Consider the following 16585-nt stretch of genomic DNA (forward strand, 5'->3'; position numbering starts at 1 on the left):
GACAAGACCAAAACATCTAAATAACCAGTGAATCTTTTGATGCTGAGACATGGACGGTGATGATTAACCTTCATGTCTGTGTTCAGTGAAACATTGCTTATGTTTATTTTCTCAAAATAACCACGGGCATAACAAGAGAGAGAGAAAGAGAGAGACACATGTCAAAAAACATACTGAAATTTATAGGCAACTCTTCCAGTATGAATGCTGGATGGACATGTGAAGGGGAAATGGATTTCCTTTGAACGTTTAGCTTGGCTTTGTTTCATTTGTGGTATTGAAAACAAGTCAAGACATTCGGTCCATTGGAATCAAATGAGCAACACTGGAAAAAGACAGTTTTAAGAGGCTGGAGAGAAAAACTCCAAACCATTTCCTCAACATATCCTCATCTTAAGTCTAACAACTCGTTTAAACAGATATTTTTACAGCCAACACTGAGCAGGTCAAACGTACAGTAACACAGCTCACTGCTTACAGATTGATATCTGATGATAGAAATACTTATAAGATTCTTTGGAAAAAACATAACCATGTTGGAAATATCCATATAATATTCCAGTAAATGTCCAATAAAATCTATCTATTCATCAGGTTTCTACGACTCCATCATAGATGCTGGCTTCTGCCCTTGTCATTGAATGGGAGTATTAGGGCAACAAACCTCTATCATGTTACTGTGTTACAGCACTTCTGTCACAAGCTCCATGTTCCTGTCTGTGGTCGACCACCAGGTCAGGTGAACCCATCAGTTATTTCAGGTATCTGCACAGAGACACTTTTGATAAAAGGCATACATGTTTACCAGTTGGACTGATGTGTGATAAATGTCCTTGACTCCCCTCTTCAGATGCAGTTATGAAACTGCACAGAGGCATTTCTGATTAAACCAGCCCTATGATGTACTGCAGGGGGGGATGAGGGGGGTATATTTATGAAGACTTTTAATCTCCCTTTTGACAACTGCCTCACATGAGCCAACAGGCTCATCTTGCACACATCGGCCTAATTCTTCTCCTCACTTCTTTACATGAATTACTGTCAGAACTTGTCAGCAGACTCATGGGATTTGTTTCCAGTCTCAGCTCCAAAGTCCAGCAGATACTGTGGCTTAGAAGATCAGAAGGCAGTAGTGCTAATCCATCCCCGTCTGTATTGTGATTAAACACGGCAGCACCAACGACATTGGTCTGTAAAAACTTCCAGTACTTCTGTGCTAACTTCTAAGATTTTCATTCAACCAGGTGTGAGAAATGGAACGGATCTCTTGGAAAGCTGACATTTTATGGGATGCTACCTTCACTCGCTGACTCTCTGTTCCCATTCTATAATAAGTGGAGTGGAAAAGAGGAGCCAGGAAGATTCAGCAGTTACTGTGTTCCTGAGGTTCCCATCTCTATAAAACCCTAACGCCGAGAAGCTCAGGAAGCTAATTGGAAGAGATGTGGGATAAATCCCAGCCTGGGGGAATTGTGCTAATTTTCCACTTGCAGCTGACCTAATAATAAAGCCACTGGAATTATTTTTCAGTAAGCGTCAGAAAGAGTCTTAATAACCCACACACCCTGGGACCTGACTACACAATCAATATTTTATCTTCTGCCGTCCGTGCCCCGTTCTGCTTATACAAGCATTAATATCAGTACCGATCACAGCACAGGTGGTACCTGGGAATTGAGCCCGCTACCTCTGCCTGACAATTATATTGTTCAATTACACTGTCTACCTGGGGAAAAGATCGTGAAAAGCACAGACAAGCTGGTGTTATGGATTACCTCCAAAGCAGCAGTCAGAGCTCCTGTGTGTATTTGACCAAACTAATCCCTCTGTTTGGAGAGTCTTCCTTCTTCTGACACCACCTTAATCACGTTAGCCTCCTTTTTGTGCTCTTCTCACACAAACACAGCAACAATATTTAGGTTCCCTGACCCTGTAGTATCGTACAAAGGTCGCCCATAAATTTAAATTACGTTGTTGTTCATTAACAATATACAGGGAATACAGAGAGGGAAGACAATTCTTCACTGATAATAATACCACGGCTATTTACAGTATATGTAACAGTAATACATTTTAACAATGTATTAGTTTACAGTACCTCTCACATATTCAGGCTGCAGAGACATAAGTATCACATGACTAACCTAGAAAACACTGTATATATATAATATAAGTGTGTTTTTTGCTATAGACCGGGGGTGTCAAAGTCTTTTTCCTTGGGGGGCCACATCAACAGTACAGTTCCCCTTGAAGGGACGATTCTTAACGGCAGACTGTACAGATACAGTAACTACTCCATAACGTATTAAACGTTTCTCAATTGATTATAATTGTTAAAAAGTTACAAATATTGTTCATTGCTGTGTAATAGAAAAATATTTTTTTCGGGCCATACAAAATGACTTGGCTTAAGTTTGACAAATATGCTATAGATGGTCTATTTGCCTTAAGCTTGACAAATATGCTATAGATGGTCTATTAGTTTGAAAAATATGCTATAGATAGTCTATTTAGACCTTTGTATTAAATTTGCCATACAACTGTCCTCTCCAGGGCTGTGTATGTATACTCCCAATAAGACAGCAGTATGTAAAGTTGTACTTGGTAGCAATGTCTAGACAATGACTAGAAGTATTGAGTAGCCATGTTGTTTTTGGAGGAGCTCCAGATCCCACTTGGCTGAGATGAGGGTGGGGGTGGTTGTCATTATAAGAAATGAAGCCTGTATGAAGCTGTCTAATGTTACCTCTGGGTGTGGCCTCCTCTCTGCCTCAGCTGGTTCTCTGCATCTCCATCAGTGTTTCCACTAAACCTTCGAACATCTAAGCGCAGCGTTTTGGTAGTTTGGAATAATCAAAAGCAACTAAAGTCCAAATGAAAGTGACTGTAACAGATGCAACCAATGACATGGAAAAACCTTCCTCGGAGACCAGTTCATAATACTTTTAATGTTCTTGTTTAACAACTGAAGGAAGTGCCCCCACCCTCTTTACCCACACCCCCCCGCCCCAAATCCTGACCTGCCAAGAGCGAGGATATCCCAAAGTTCACAAGGAGCAGCAACATCAATCTTCTTGTCCCCGAGGAAATGTGGCTTTTTAGGAGAGTGTGTGAGCCAAGCCACGACTGTGTCAGAGCGCACTGAACACACGGGGCTCTGCCTTCACTGCCTGCTCATTTGGCCAAAACCATAAACACTGAACACAAAATGCAACGAGAACAATCAGCTCTAATTGGGGTTTTCAGCGTGCACTTTTGACCCCGCCGAACAAATCAACCAATCATCGGAGGCTGTACGGATCACCACAAAAATGCTTCAAACGCTTGGTTAGTGTTACTGTAAAAATGTCATCCGGTTTGGATGACATTTGGTGTGTACGGTGAAGCAGCAATGTTTCACACAGTCAAAAACTCAAACACTTATGGCTGTAGTTAATTTAGTTCATCATAGATTCTCTATTTAAAGGTTAAGTATTTACTGCTTTAATCATAACTAGTCTATTACTTAGTTGAAATAGTCTACACTTTGTCCAAACTCATTTTTCCAAAAGGCAAAAAAAGTACTTATTTTAAACTTTTGAAATGTTTTTTTCCCATTTTGAAGTACTGACTTTTCATACTTTTTTTTTTCATTTATATGTTACTGCTATACTATACATGTCCACTTGGATAGAAACCACAGGGCTCCATCTTTTATAAAAAATATATATAATAATTATACATATATATATAATTTGTGGCATAGTGTTGTTAAGAGCAGCGGTTCCTAACCTTTTTTGCGCCAAAAACGGCTGAGCTTTTTTGACGGACCAGCCTTTAAGGTGCTGTGGATGAACAAGACATGTGACCGAGGCAAGCATCCTGACATGTATCAAGTGTGAGTCAGATGCGGCTGAGAGAATCTGGTCATTATTCAAAATAAAACATTGTTCAGAATCAGATAATAAATAAAACGCATCTAAGAATGTAACTTATGCATTCTTTCTGCACGCCCCAGTACCAACTGACCCACGGACTGGTCTCAGAATAGCAATGAAATTATATAAAACACTAAGTTAACTTCATGTTATAACATGTTACATTAAACAGAGGTAAAATCACATTTTTGGAACGCTCCTGCTGCAGTTGTTCATTTTGCCCATCTATGTTGCACTAAGGTTATGAGCGTCTCACCAGTCCTTGGCCAGGGCTCTGTGGTGGTTGAACATAAACTACACTGGACGACAGAGGAGACTGATGTGGAGCAGAGCCAGGCCAGACCAATCCAGAACCATGTTCTGCTGAATGAAGCCTGGCTGAGTTCCTCACAGTGTTTTGACAGCAGGATAATGTATGTCTTTGTAAAATTCCAATATAAGACGCCATAGTAACAGAATACAGAGTTATGCAGACGGCCTGTGCCATGAATACTGACATAAGCCTCGAGTATCACAGATGGTGGCTTCTGCACTGTTTTAAGGAATTTTTCAGTCACTACTACAGTATAGTCTTGAGGGTTTTGATACAGCGGAGTACTGCATTAAATACTGCATTAATATAGCATTAAATAGGATTAAACAGTGGAAATCTGTAACGTCTGAAACAGTGGTTTGGTTGATTTCTAACATCTACCATGTTACATGTTACAGGTTTTTTCTTTATCTTATATTTTTTAGCAGTATTTATATGTTTTTGTTTAATATAAATACTTCATAATGCAACAGGGTAAACAGCTAAATAAATAACAATTGAAAAAAAAAGCGTTGGAAATAAATCATAATAATTAGCACAATGGCAAAATTAAAATCTGTTTGTAGAAGATTTGTTTCCATGTAATAAAACTAATTCATTAAGAGCACTGAGAAAATGCCTTTTATAATTGTGTTAAGTTGATGAAGTATTTGGGTTTGGATTATCTTGACAAAGAATTCTCATGTGGTTTAATGTGTTTCTTATGTGGACAGTTTTATCTTCTTTAATAAAAATGTTATTATATTTTTGTTTTTAATTGATGTATATATATATACTGTATATATATATATATTTCTTTGCTGTTTTATTTTTCATTTCACAGGAACATGGACATGTCACGCGTCTCTTCCAGTGAAAGGTTCAGCCAGTTCCACTTGCTCTTGTGTATTTTTAGTGAGTTGCATAATGAAGTCTAGGATGGATTTGATGGATTAAAAATCTGCAGGGTGTCAGTAGCACGTTGGAAGACAACACTGCACCTCCATGACACCTGTGTGTTTTAAATTTCACACCAGCTCACAAAGCACTGTCCTCTTTTCCCCATCTCCCCCATCTTCCTCCTCCTCCTCCTCCTCCTCCTCTCGCTGTCATGTAAACGATCCTGCTGTTTGGGTTTCCTGATATCCTGGTTCCTCTCAAAGAATCCATGCTCGACAGAAATAGAGTTCAGAGCAGCGGAGCTGTTTTCTAATTGATTTTGGATCTGACCTTCCTGTAACCTCGGAGAAAAACAATTGCCTGACTAACCCGAAGAACCCCGCCCCCTCCCCCACCCAACGGACGGTGTCAGAAAAGCCAACTTTATCACACTCTCCACCTGACAGCAGCAAAACAAAAGCCAGACAATAGAGCCACAAAACAAGAGGATGTGTATGAGCGCTGCGTCCCAGAGGTGGTCCGTCCCAGAGGGGCCGCGAAAACAACAAATGACCTTAAAGAAAATCCTATTATAGTGTTGTCAAACCAAACCAAATCCAAGCCTTTGCGTACATGTTTAAGACGGAATGTGTTAAAAATGTTTCAGCCACGGATTTAAAACTTGTGACATTAACCAGATGAACAGAAAACAGACCAATACTGACAAGATTCAATGCAGAAGAATCCAAAAACATGTCTGTCCCTCTCTGATTGGTCACAGGAACAAGTCAAAGAATCGTGGTTTAGATCAGTGTCAGTGGGGAATGCTAAAGAAATGAACAATCTAGTGGACAGAATTAAAAAAAAACTGACCAACACTGAGGTCAGTCAGTTTAGGCAGATGAACAAAAACAGTGACAACAGTGTTTTTTCTTCTGCTGCCAAAACAATGATGTTTTCCCCCTGCCGTTCATTTGTTAAAGTTCACTGTTTACTGCAGCTTTTACGAGTGCAGACCTACATGTATGTATTGATATATTGAGGTTATTAAAATGATCTACTGTAGGACTGAATGCTGATTTTTTTTTTTTTGACCTACAGTATATAGCGACGTGATTGGCCCGGCACCTGTTCACTATACAAAAGGCTGTTGAAACCCAGCAGAAGACTGAGCTCCCTGTGCATCAGTGGCAGTGAAGTGTAGCTTACGCCATTCCTCTTAAAGTAGAGAGAAATCAATTAGGAGAAGGGTAAAGAGGTGAGCCAGAAAACCCCAGCTGGGAATTGGCCCTAAAAACAACTGTGCCAACAGAGAGATGACACATGACCTGAGCGTCATTACTCTGTGATTAAGTACTGTATGTGTTCAAAGGCAAATTTGGTCGGAATTAGAGGGGCTGGGTTAGGGGAATGAATAAGACTACGGTTGGATGCAGCTGCACAAATCTGAGTGTGACCAGCAACTGACCTGCATATAATCTTCAAAGGTCTTTAGTTTGATGAAAAGCCTTGTAAAAAAAACTAAAGGTGTTTAGCTCTCTCACTTTAGACTCTCTCTCTCACACACACACACACACACATCTGTTTCTTTGCTGTCCTCTCAGCAGTGTTTTCCAGGCCGCAGCAGGGAGTTGGTTTAATTATCAGATACCAGCGGTGGATGAGTAGAAGTTTTTGGAGAAACAGCTAAATGTAACTCTGCGTCACACTTGGGAAGTCTGACAGAACTCCGAAAGTCCGGGAGAAAAGCTGGGATTATTATGACTTCACAGTTTAAGGCTCGTCACTGATCTTGGTGTGTGTGTGCGTGTGTGTGTGTGTGTTTGATCGGCTTAGAGGGTCTGTCAGACCAAACTGCTGAGTGAATGAAGGCCCATAGAGTCAAGGCGTCGCTCATAAAATATATACTGTATATATGTATAATTACACCGCAGGTCAGATTTTGCCCCTGGGCCTGAGTTTGATACACGTGCTATAGATGGTCTATTTAGACCTTTGTATTCCAATTGCCATACAACTGTCTCCCAAAGTTTAGCTTAAAATGATAACACAAAAGGGTTTTGTATTTATGAGTTTGACACTTGTGATTCAGACTAAAGTATTGATCAGATATCCATCCATCATCAGTTGTTTCTGTCTTCGCGAGTCTTGTTGCAGTACACTGGTTCACCATCAGTGGTCTGTGCTTTTTCAGCATATTTTAAAGTCACCGCACTATTTACAGACTTCAAACCCCTTCACATCTAAACTTCCTCACCATCCAAGGTTCTGTGAGGCTGTCCTCTCCAGGATGAGCTCAGCAAGATCTGAGTCACCTTGAACCAAGTCACCTTGAGTCGCCACATGGAGCATGTGACTGCTCCAAAGACCTCCTGGAAACTTCTCGTCCCCTCTGTCACGCTAGAACTTTTGTAGCTAACTTAGAAAATCCCAGTGTGTTTGAAGTTGGAGTCAGGTGTGGGGTTTATAGCAGCACAGGGAGAGGGGGCTTTCTGGACGGTGGAGCCGAGCTCCCCAGCTCTGCAGGCGAACCTGGCAATGTTTACACAGGGTAATGTGTGTATGGAGCAGCTTTGGGCCTCTGTGAAGAGTGTCCATGACTGTACATCACAGATCCACAGCTCCAGAGGGGGGGGGGGGGAGGGAGGGGGGTGCCCTCTACTCCCCCCAAGGCTGTTGTAAAGTAGAGGGAACGTTAAAAAGCTAAAGTGCTGTGTTGTCTGGAAAGCAGCTTCGCTGGAACAAACACACCTGCCTGTTATACTGGGCTGTGTGTGTGTGTGTGTGTGTGTGTGTGTGTGTGTACTTTAGCAGAAATATAAACAGTATATATTAGAGAAAAATAACATCTGTTCGAGATCACAAAGAAATGTCATTTTTGTGCCATGTTAATGCAGAGAATTTTACAAAGTAGGTTAAAATGATTTTCTGATCAAACATGGCTTCACTTGCCACGATCTAGAACCTTCTTTTTCCATGTTTTATATTTATATCATATTTGAGTGGCTCTCAAACCGTGGTACGCGTACCAGTGATGGAACGCGAGTGCTCTTTAGTGGTACGCAGTGAAAATCCACATTTTCACATTTTCATTACTGATGGAACGCGAGTGCTCTTTAGTGGAAAATCCACATTTTCACATTTTCATTGTTTTTCATTAATTGAATAAATCTGAAACAAACCATGGACAATTAATACAACACTGAAACATAAACATCTTTCTAAACATCTCTCCTGTGGTGGAAGCTAACAGTGAAGGCCTCTGCTGCTATATTCTAATGTTGGTCATCATGGTGGTACTCAGAGAGATCAGTGTTTTCTCAGGTGGTACAGATATATATATATATACCACTGATTATATTATTAATATTTTTCTTTATTTAGAATCAGATTTACCAGGGATGTGTACATTAGGATACTGTAAATAAAACTAAAACCCTACTTTATTTCACTTTTACATTTTAAATCTTATCTAAATCTAGAATTTACCAGCTGACAGAGTATTAAATCAGTTAGTGCCTCTTTTCACGTACTGTACTTCAAAAATTCTATGAAATGATGCACATCCTGCAGCAGTTCACCAGTAAGTCCGGTGTCACCTTTGGTTAAAAGTTATTACCTGGACTCTCTGTATATTACACAGGGCAATATTTACAGTCTTTGGTTTCATGTTAAAAATGAAACACTACAATTTAAGAAGGAAGTTAAAAGCGAGGGTAGATTTTATTACATGAGTCTATTTTGGCAGAGCTCTGATCTGCACAAGATAAAATATTGATTTTCTTAATGGATTTTGATGCAGGAGTTTAAGATATTCGAGCGCGGCCCGGCGGCCTACCAGCAGACATGTTTTGACTGATATTAAGGATCCATTTCTAATGGGTTTTAACTGGTGTCTGTACTGAGGCCGCGTCAGCATCACATACATAACAACCACAGACATGTCATCCATGACAGGTGATTTGGAGTTAGCATGCTGCTAACACTATTTTCCCTGGTTTGATACATGGAATGAAGGCAGCGGAGAAGTAAAGTTACACTGGGACAAAAAGAGGACACAGACTTCAGTCTCAATCCAGTTAATGATTAAATACAAAAAAACAACAGACAGTGCTATTGTTGAGCCTCCCCTACAGACAACTGTAAGCTATTACTTCAAAATTACACGGGGGAAAAAAAAAGAAAAACTTAGGACAAAACTTGTATTTCCATTGAGCGAGGGAAATAAAATGGCAAATCACTATATTAACTTATTATGGCACAAATTTAAAAAAAAAAAGAAACTGAACAGGTCTCTAAATAGTTCCAGCCACTTTGTAAAGCACTGGTCTACAGGGAGTGGGTCAGAGAAGTATGGTATATAAAAAGAAAAAACATAAAAGACCAAGAACCTTTTCTACTCAGTGTTAGTGAGACACAGAGAAAAAGGGCGGGACATTAGCAACCAACTCCAACTCACTGGACATGATGCACAACAACAACAACAACAACAACAACAACAACAACAACAACAGCCCACACCACACTGCCACTGCTGACTCACCATGGCCAAGTGGCCACGAGTGCCATCGCACTCTGTCTTTTAAAGCACAACCACTGATGAGGCAGACGACAGTCACCTGTGTCTGCCTGGACCGGGGAGGGACAAAGACAGAGAGAGAGAGAGAGACGACGATAGAGAGAGAGAACGACTCCACAGACACAAAAGACACAGCGGCGTTGTTGGGCCATAACAGTGTGATTTATGAGCAGCTTTTATGAGAAGGTCCTTGGTGTGCAGACAATGCAGGATGGTGAGGCCCTAAATTTAACTATTGACTTCTCGGTCCACACAGGAAACTACAACAAAAAACTGAATTGTACTCCGCAGTGAGAGAGCGTCCTGTAAAACAGTGTTGTCTGTGGAGTTTTTTTTTTTTCTTGCATCAGTGAGTTTAACGGGTTCTTTGCAACTGAAAAGCATTGTAAAAAAAAAAAACACCTTGTCAAAACTGCTCCAAAGTTATTAGAGCCCAGTTAAAGGCTTTCTGGAGGAACATTTTGTACAGAAGTATAAACTGAAAGACTATATTCCCCCAGCCGTAGGTGTACTGCCTTTAGGACAGTATTGTGTAGAAAAACAACTCCATCTTTACAGCAGTTAGCCTGCATGAAACGACAACGACAGTATAATATTTACATAATCCCTACAGTCTGTCCTTCTGATCCTCACTGTCCACCACCTGGACATTGTAAATATAGACTTATCAGATTTTCACAGAGCAGTGTGTACGAAGGTTCTGTCACTGATGTAAAAAATATGTTCAACTACAAATGTTGGTTCGGTGTTACAGTATCAGAGGATCTAATTTATCACTGCATTGTTGAGCCGCCATTAAAAAAAGAAAACAAGCTGATTTTCTTCACTATCCGACATCAAAAACAACAAATCCAGAGTTTCTAGGAGCCCCAATCCTGCAAGCTGAACAAAAGCCTCCACCTAAACGCTCACTCAATCTGAAAACGACTACCATTTCAACCATGATCTTTCATCCTGCAGCAATTTTAAGCCAGGAGCAGAATGTGGCCTCCAGACAGGGCCCTAAATTCTGACCGGCCGCAGACAGAAACTGTAATAAACAATAAAAAAGAACACAGCGTAGATGGACAGGGAAGTGTGGTGATAAAATGTGTTTTATGATATCACTAGGATAGCCTGATGGTCGTGAAATATTGTAATAGTGTCGGGGCCAGAAATTCAGCCTTCAACTTCCCTTGCACTATTTCTCCTAAAAGGATCGTAAATTATTTTGGCAGGTGGAGTCTGAGCTGCGGGCCAAATAAGACAAGACCAACAAGAGGCTGAGGCTTTGGTGACGATTCACCTCCAGATCTGCAGGTTCATTAACAGCCAAATCCTCTGTAACCCAAAACGCAGGCACGAAAAGACGAGGGAATCAGACCAACTGAAGGAGAGCGGTGGTCTTCAGTCAGTGGTCTCTGTTCAGTAGTCTATCACAGTGACCACAGAGGGTGGGCACGGTGGTCACACTGCAGGCTGACAATTAGGTACAGTGTGGTTTGTGTAGCATCAAAGTAGGACAGGTGTGTGTGTCTGTTTGCGTGTGTGTGTGTGGTGAGCAAAGGTCATGGCAGTGAGGTGGAACAGGTCATTAAGAGGTCAGAGGTGACGGCGGTGTAATTAAACTCACCTGGTGGTCCTGTGGTGACAGTTAAATCTGAGGCTCAGCAGCAGTCAGTCGTTGTGGTTATCACCACAGCCATCGCTGCTTCTGCTAATGTCTACCAACTGTGGAGGACGACGGCAGCGTGGAGGGATGGAGCCTAAAAGACGACAATGGAAAGGATGAGATGGAATCCGGCTTCCTGTTCTATTTGGTACACATCACGGTGTAATACAGTAGGTGAACTACAGTTATCAACGACCTCAGGTCAGCTGAAAGGATAAACTCTCGGAACTTTTATCTCCTGATCAGCAGCTAAGGCTCTTCACACCACAGATCTGGTGTCTACCCTCTGACAGCAGGGGGCGACATACTGTATATATTCAACCCTAACCTTAAAATGTTTCAAAAGTGTCCAACAGCTACCAGAAGACAGGACAGGTCTCTCAGGTGTCTGGAGCAGCTTTGGTTGATTTAGAGTCAAGTATTGAACTGTGTAATGTTAACAGTTTTTTCCACCCTCAAAAAGGATCAATTTAAAAACTTTTCTTTTCCAACTTGAATGGAAACTTGTGTGGATTATTTAGCTTTGGTTTTGATGCAATGTTTTTTTTAAATCCTGAAACTGAGAGAACATTGGAAATGAATTCTATTTCGGAAGGAATTCTCTAATGGACAATACTGTTTGCAGTAGTATTTATACCTAAATTGAGTATATTCAAATACATATCTTTGTAATTTCCATCAATAACTACTTTATAAATCAACTTTCTTCTTAACTTCCCTCAGACTGGTCTGTTGCAGAAACCCCCTCTTATTTAGGGCTATATTTTCTACAGCTGAGAAAGAAGTCCTGGTAAATATGAGTAACTGGTCTCACAATGGCCCACGGAGACAAACCCACCCTGTTTAATGCAATAATAGCTGGAGGAGAATGACACACTGAGGTGCTTTATATTCTGTCCACGCAGAGGTCTTCACCCTCTTTTCAACACTGAACCCTTCAACTCCGCTCTCCCCTAATGTGGCTTTACAGGCTGTGACACACTAAGCCGACGGAGACGATGACCAAACATCAACAACAAAAAGTTTCCCTGTGAGGAGGGGAGCCAGTGGTCACCAGTCCATTCTGTGTCCTCACGTACGGTGACGGACGATGCAGAACATAACTCTACAATGGAGCCGGAGGAGGCCCCTTGATGAAGAAAGAGCGTAGTCTGCAGCCATAATACTGTAACTGTTGAAGAAATGTTATGATTTTTAAATATTACCTTGGTCTAAGTCTAAGTTTCATAGATTTTACTTCTTCTTAAATAAAAAAACCCAACAATTCACTGTTGCAATAAGACACCCAACTTAGTATCGATACTAATACTAAAGATCTGAATATATTCAAGCCCCTCGTAGCCGTGACTCCTACATCTTATATGGAGTCTTAGGTTGATATTCAAGAGAAGCACATATTCCCTGCCGTGAGTCCTACATCTTATATGGAGTCTTAGGATGATATTCAAGAGAAGCACATATTCCCTCCAAGCCGACATTCCTACAAAATCTACATACTTTCTGGTGTCAAGACTCATTATGCAAATATTGGCTAAAGAGACATTCAGTTGTTTGTCATTCCAGATCCTTCCAGTAGAGGGAGAAGGAAGGGAGAGGACAGGGCCAAAGACAGAATGGATTATTGTCCATCGAGTGTTATATTGTTAGAAAAAGTATAACTGTACATTTGAAGAACAACTATCTGTAGTATTCTAATATTCATGTGTTAAAGGTCATGTGATCCAGTGAGAAACGTTCCTTAGACTCTGGTATTTTGTTTATCTGACTGGTCAAAATTCAACCAACATCTAGAGTTAAGTAAAATGTTGATGTGCAGTTTAGTTGAATTGGTTATTACTGTAGTATTTATAACTATATAGTGTCTATATTTCCATGACGTATGAAGTATTGCTCTCCAATCATTTGTAGTTAACGTGGGTCTGAAAGCCAACAACTACAATAAGTTTCACATTAAAGTCCAGATCCTTATGTAAACGTTCCTAATTTGTTCTAGCCGTTGTTGATTAGGACTTATTTGATTAGTGAAGAGAAGTTCATGTTCAAACTGTGAAATTAGCAGCAAACAGTATGGCATGTGTGTATGTGTGTGTGTGTTTTTCTCCCAATGAATTTAAAGCCCAGAACTGCGTCGTCCGTCTGCCCTCGAGAGTCAACTATCGTTGAAATCCTATCCTATGATGTATTCATAGAAATAAAAACCACAGACGTTTCTTGCTCGTTTTACCTGTGAAGAGTTTTTGAAGAGGAAAAACATCACGTTTTCATGCCACGACCCAACAATTTCCACCATTAACTGAAACCACGCGCACAGGAAACGAGACTCTTCATACCTGTTAGCATGCCGTGTGCGGCTCAAAGGCCCGCTCATGTTCTTCCAATTTTCCCTTTGTACGGCCGTAGCAAATCCAAGTGATACCATTCCTGACAGAAATAAAAGAGAGGCAGTTGTTTTGACATGATGTTATGGTCACTAAATCTAATCAAGTCGTGTCGGTGGGGGAACGTTGATGCAGATTAAACGTGAAGAGAGTTGTTTCAAAGCCTTATTCCATACACCGGATCCAAGCTCGTACTGTAAACAAGTTCTAAGACTGTAAATGTTTTGGAAAAGCATCCGATTGTCAGGGCGTCATCAGACTGGATTTATCTTTATATCTCTGCCAAGTTACTCTAAATAGAATTAGGTTTTTCAACCTTTCAAAATAAAATAAAATATAATCAAACAGTGGGAACTCTTACATTTGCACTTAATTCTTATAAAGGATATGACTGGAACATTTTTGAATGAAGTAAATTAGTACAACTGAAGTACATTTTTTCACTCAGTCCCCCTGCAGCCCGGTACCAAATGATCTACGGACTAATACCGTCCCCAACCCGGAGGTTGGGAACCCCTGGCCCAAAGGACATATACAGTAGAGGCACTGCTTCACCACTAGTTGTGTGACAGTTCATTAGGTGATTTTATGGCGGCTGCTCCGTTCGTTCTACAGATATGGTTTAACTGTTTGGAAACGATTGCCTTCCACTGTAGCCCATACTGCTGAACTGAAAATGAGGGCCAGGCCTCAGCCCTGTAATGTAATCCGTCTAACAATTTCCAGAAGCTAAATGCAGTCGCACGCAGTCGGTGAATTCAGACACAGCTGCCAGCAGTTACTCCTTTTATCTACAGTATATGCTGCGTTTAAGCAGAGGTTGTAACACTAGCTGTGACTTAACTGCCGAGTATCAGTAGCTTTATGAGCAGGAATTGTTATCAGGTAACAGAAATATTGCCTGAGTTACCACCGTGGCTACAGAGAGAGCTTTGGAAATATCCAAATGCTTGCAGATGTGTACTGCGAACTTCAATCTGAAAATGACTCCACATTAGTTTTATCTGTGGACCTGTGAAGAAGCCCAACATTCTCATGATGTTCTTGGTCCCGGTGTTTAAAATACAGCTATATCCTGGTACTGTCCATGCTCCCTGGTACTTGGTCTTGTAGTAAAAAAATCTGACAATAGTTCCAACTCTGGACTAACTGGTTAAAAGTCAGATTTTTTTAATACATCTAAACACGAGGACTTCTGAACAAAGGAGTTCAATACAACACAACAAATCTGAACTGAGTGACAGGGCAGCACGGTGGAGCGGTGGTTTGATTGATTGCTTACAGCAGGTCGCTGGTGGTCGTCCCAGTTCAGACGTGGCCTCTGTGAACAGAGTCATGTCATGTTTTTTCTGTGTTGGGTTTCCTTTCACAGTCACCTACGTGTGGGTAAATGATCGTTCTCTATGACCTCAGGTGTGAAGGCAACTGAGGTGGACCAGGGTCAGGACTTTTATTTACTAAGAATGAACCTGAAGTCTGGGGCTGGTTTTTGACATATGAATGTTTCACAATTAAAATGAGAAATTAATTTATTTAATTGATTTCACTAGAAAAAGGATTTGCTGGCTGTTGATATAAAGGCACAGCCTGGACCACAACTGTTCAGAACTGTTCCCACCCTGTCGTTCATTAATCTAAGCCACCTTCACGCATCAGTCTGTGAAGTTGAAGTTTGGCTCCATGTTTGTTCTCATTTCACATGGTAACCAGGTGGATGATGTGAGGATTTGGTTTAGATGTTTATAAATGAATACAAAAGAGAATTTATTTGTGATTTGTCTTCATAATAATGCTCTAAAATAAAACTAAACTACTAAACTAAAAACAAAAAATGCACCACATGCTGTTACAGTCAGGGAAAGACGATTTTTAGCAGTTTTTAATTAAATAAAAAAACCCAGAAAAAAGTGAATAAAGTTTTTATTTTAACAAAATGACCTCATCACATACGTATGAGTTTGTGTCTGTGTGTGGGTGTGGGTGTGTGTGTGTGGGTGTGTGAGCCCCCGCGTCTTAATTGTCAACAGTATTATTTCCAGGAGGTCAGTGTGCAGCACAGATCATTTGAGCGTGAAGTAAAAACTAATGAAGGATGACAAACAACAGCTGGTGAACATAATCAAACCTGATGACAAGTATCAGGCAACCATTAGCTGCCTTTTACCAAACTGTGGCGCGGGGCGGCTCAAGACGCACGTTTGAAAGGACTCATGGAAGTGATTATGTGGTTGGCCCGTGGTCCTGGGAGGACCCTGACGGAGACGAGCGTGTCAGAGGGACCACGAGGCTTCAGCACTGATGAAGATCTGTTAAACTACCAGAATGTTTTAAAATGGTCCTGAAAAGACCAGATTTGTTTTTAACACACGAGTGGAAAGACACTGGTTTCTCTGTTTGGGGAAGAACTTTTTTACCGATATAATTTTTCTCAAGCGTTGTAATTAATATTGTATATAAAGTGTTTGAGTTTAGGAATATCTACCAGGTCAGATCAGTTTTCTGGAGGACTAGTCTAAGGTAAAGATCATGTGAGTCAGTTTTACGTTGGCACTGAACACACCGTGGCCTGAGGTGATCTCTTTAGATCAGTGAGCCAGATTAGGAGATGTTTTGACAGTGTCCAGTGACACTGGTCACTCTGGTCAGAGATTAGTGAGGTGACAGACCTCTGTTTCATATTTATGACAGCACAGGAATGATGTGGGTTCAGGAGAACCCCCCATGTCCCCCGTCCTCCCCACCATTTTCTGAACAACCTCTGGATTGAACAGGAACGTTGGGATTTTAACATCATTACTTATATAAGCAATTTATTAAAAAATAGCAATTTATAAATAATGACAAAATAATAGAATATTGATTTAAAAAACAGCAAAAGAGCTCTGGATA

The 16585-nt window shown here is 40.7% G+C and overlaps 1 long non-coding RNA gene across 1 annotated transcript in view; it reads right to left on the bottom strand.

The window, feature by feature from the left end:
- The window catches only part of LOC107988293 (uncharacterized), a 46416-nt gene extending 32092 nt beyond the window's left edge, over positions 1 to 14324 (bottom strand). The window contains exons 1-2 of the long non-coding RNA XR_001759853.2: positions 13649 to 14324; positions 11280 to 11412 (exon numbers count right to left, since the gene is read on the bottom strand). This is a non-coding gene — a long non-coding RNA (uncharacterized LOC107988293). The remainder of the gene's footprint in view (positions 1 to 11279; positions 11413 to 13648) is intronic.
- Positions 14325 to 16585: the final 2261 nt, after the last annotated feature.

Source organism: Cynoglossus semilaevis, chromosome 2, assembly GCF_000523025.1.
Source record: "Cynoglossus semilaevis isolate Cse_v1.0 chromosome 2, Cse_v1.0, whole genome shotgun sequence".
In the NCBI taxonomy this organism is placed as follows: domain Eukaryota; kingdom Metazoa; phylum Chordata; class Actinopteri; order Pleuronectiformes; family Cynoglossidae; genus Cynoglossus; species Cynoglossus semilaevis.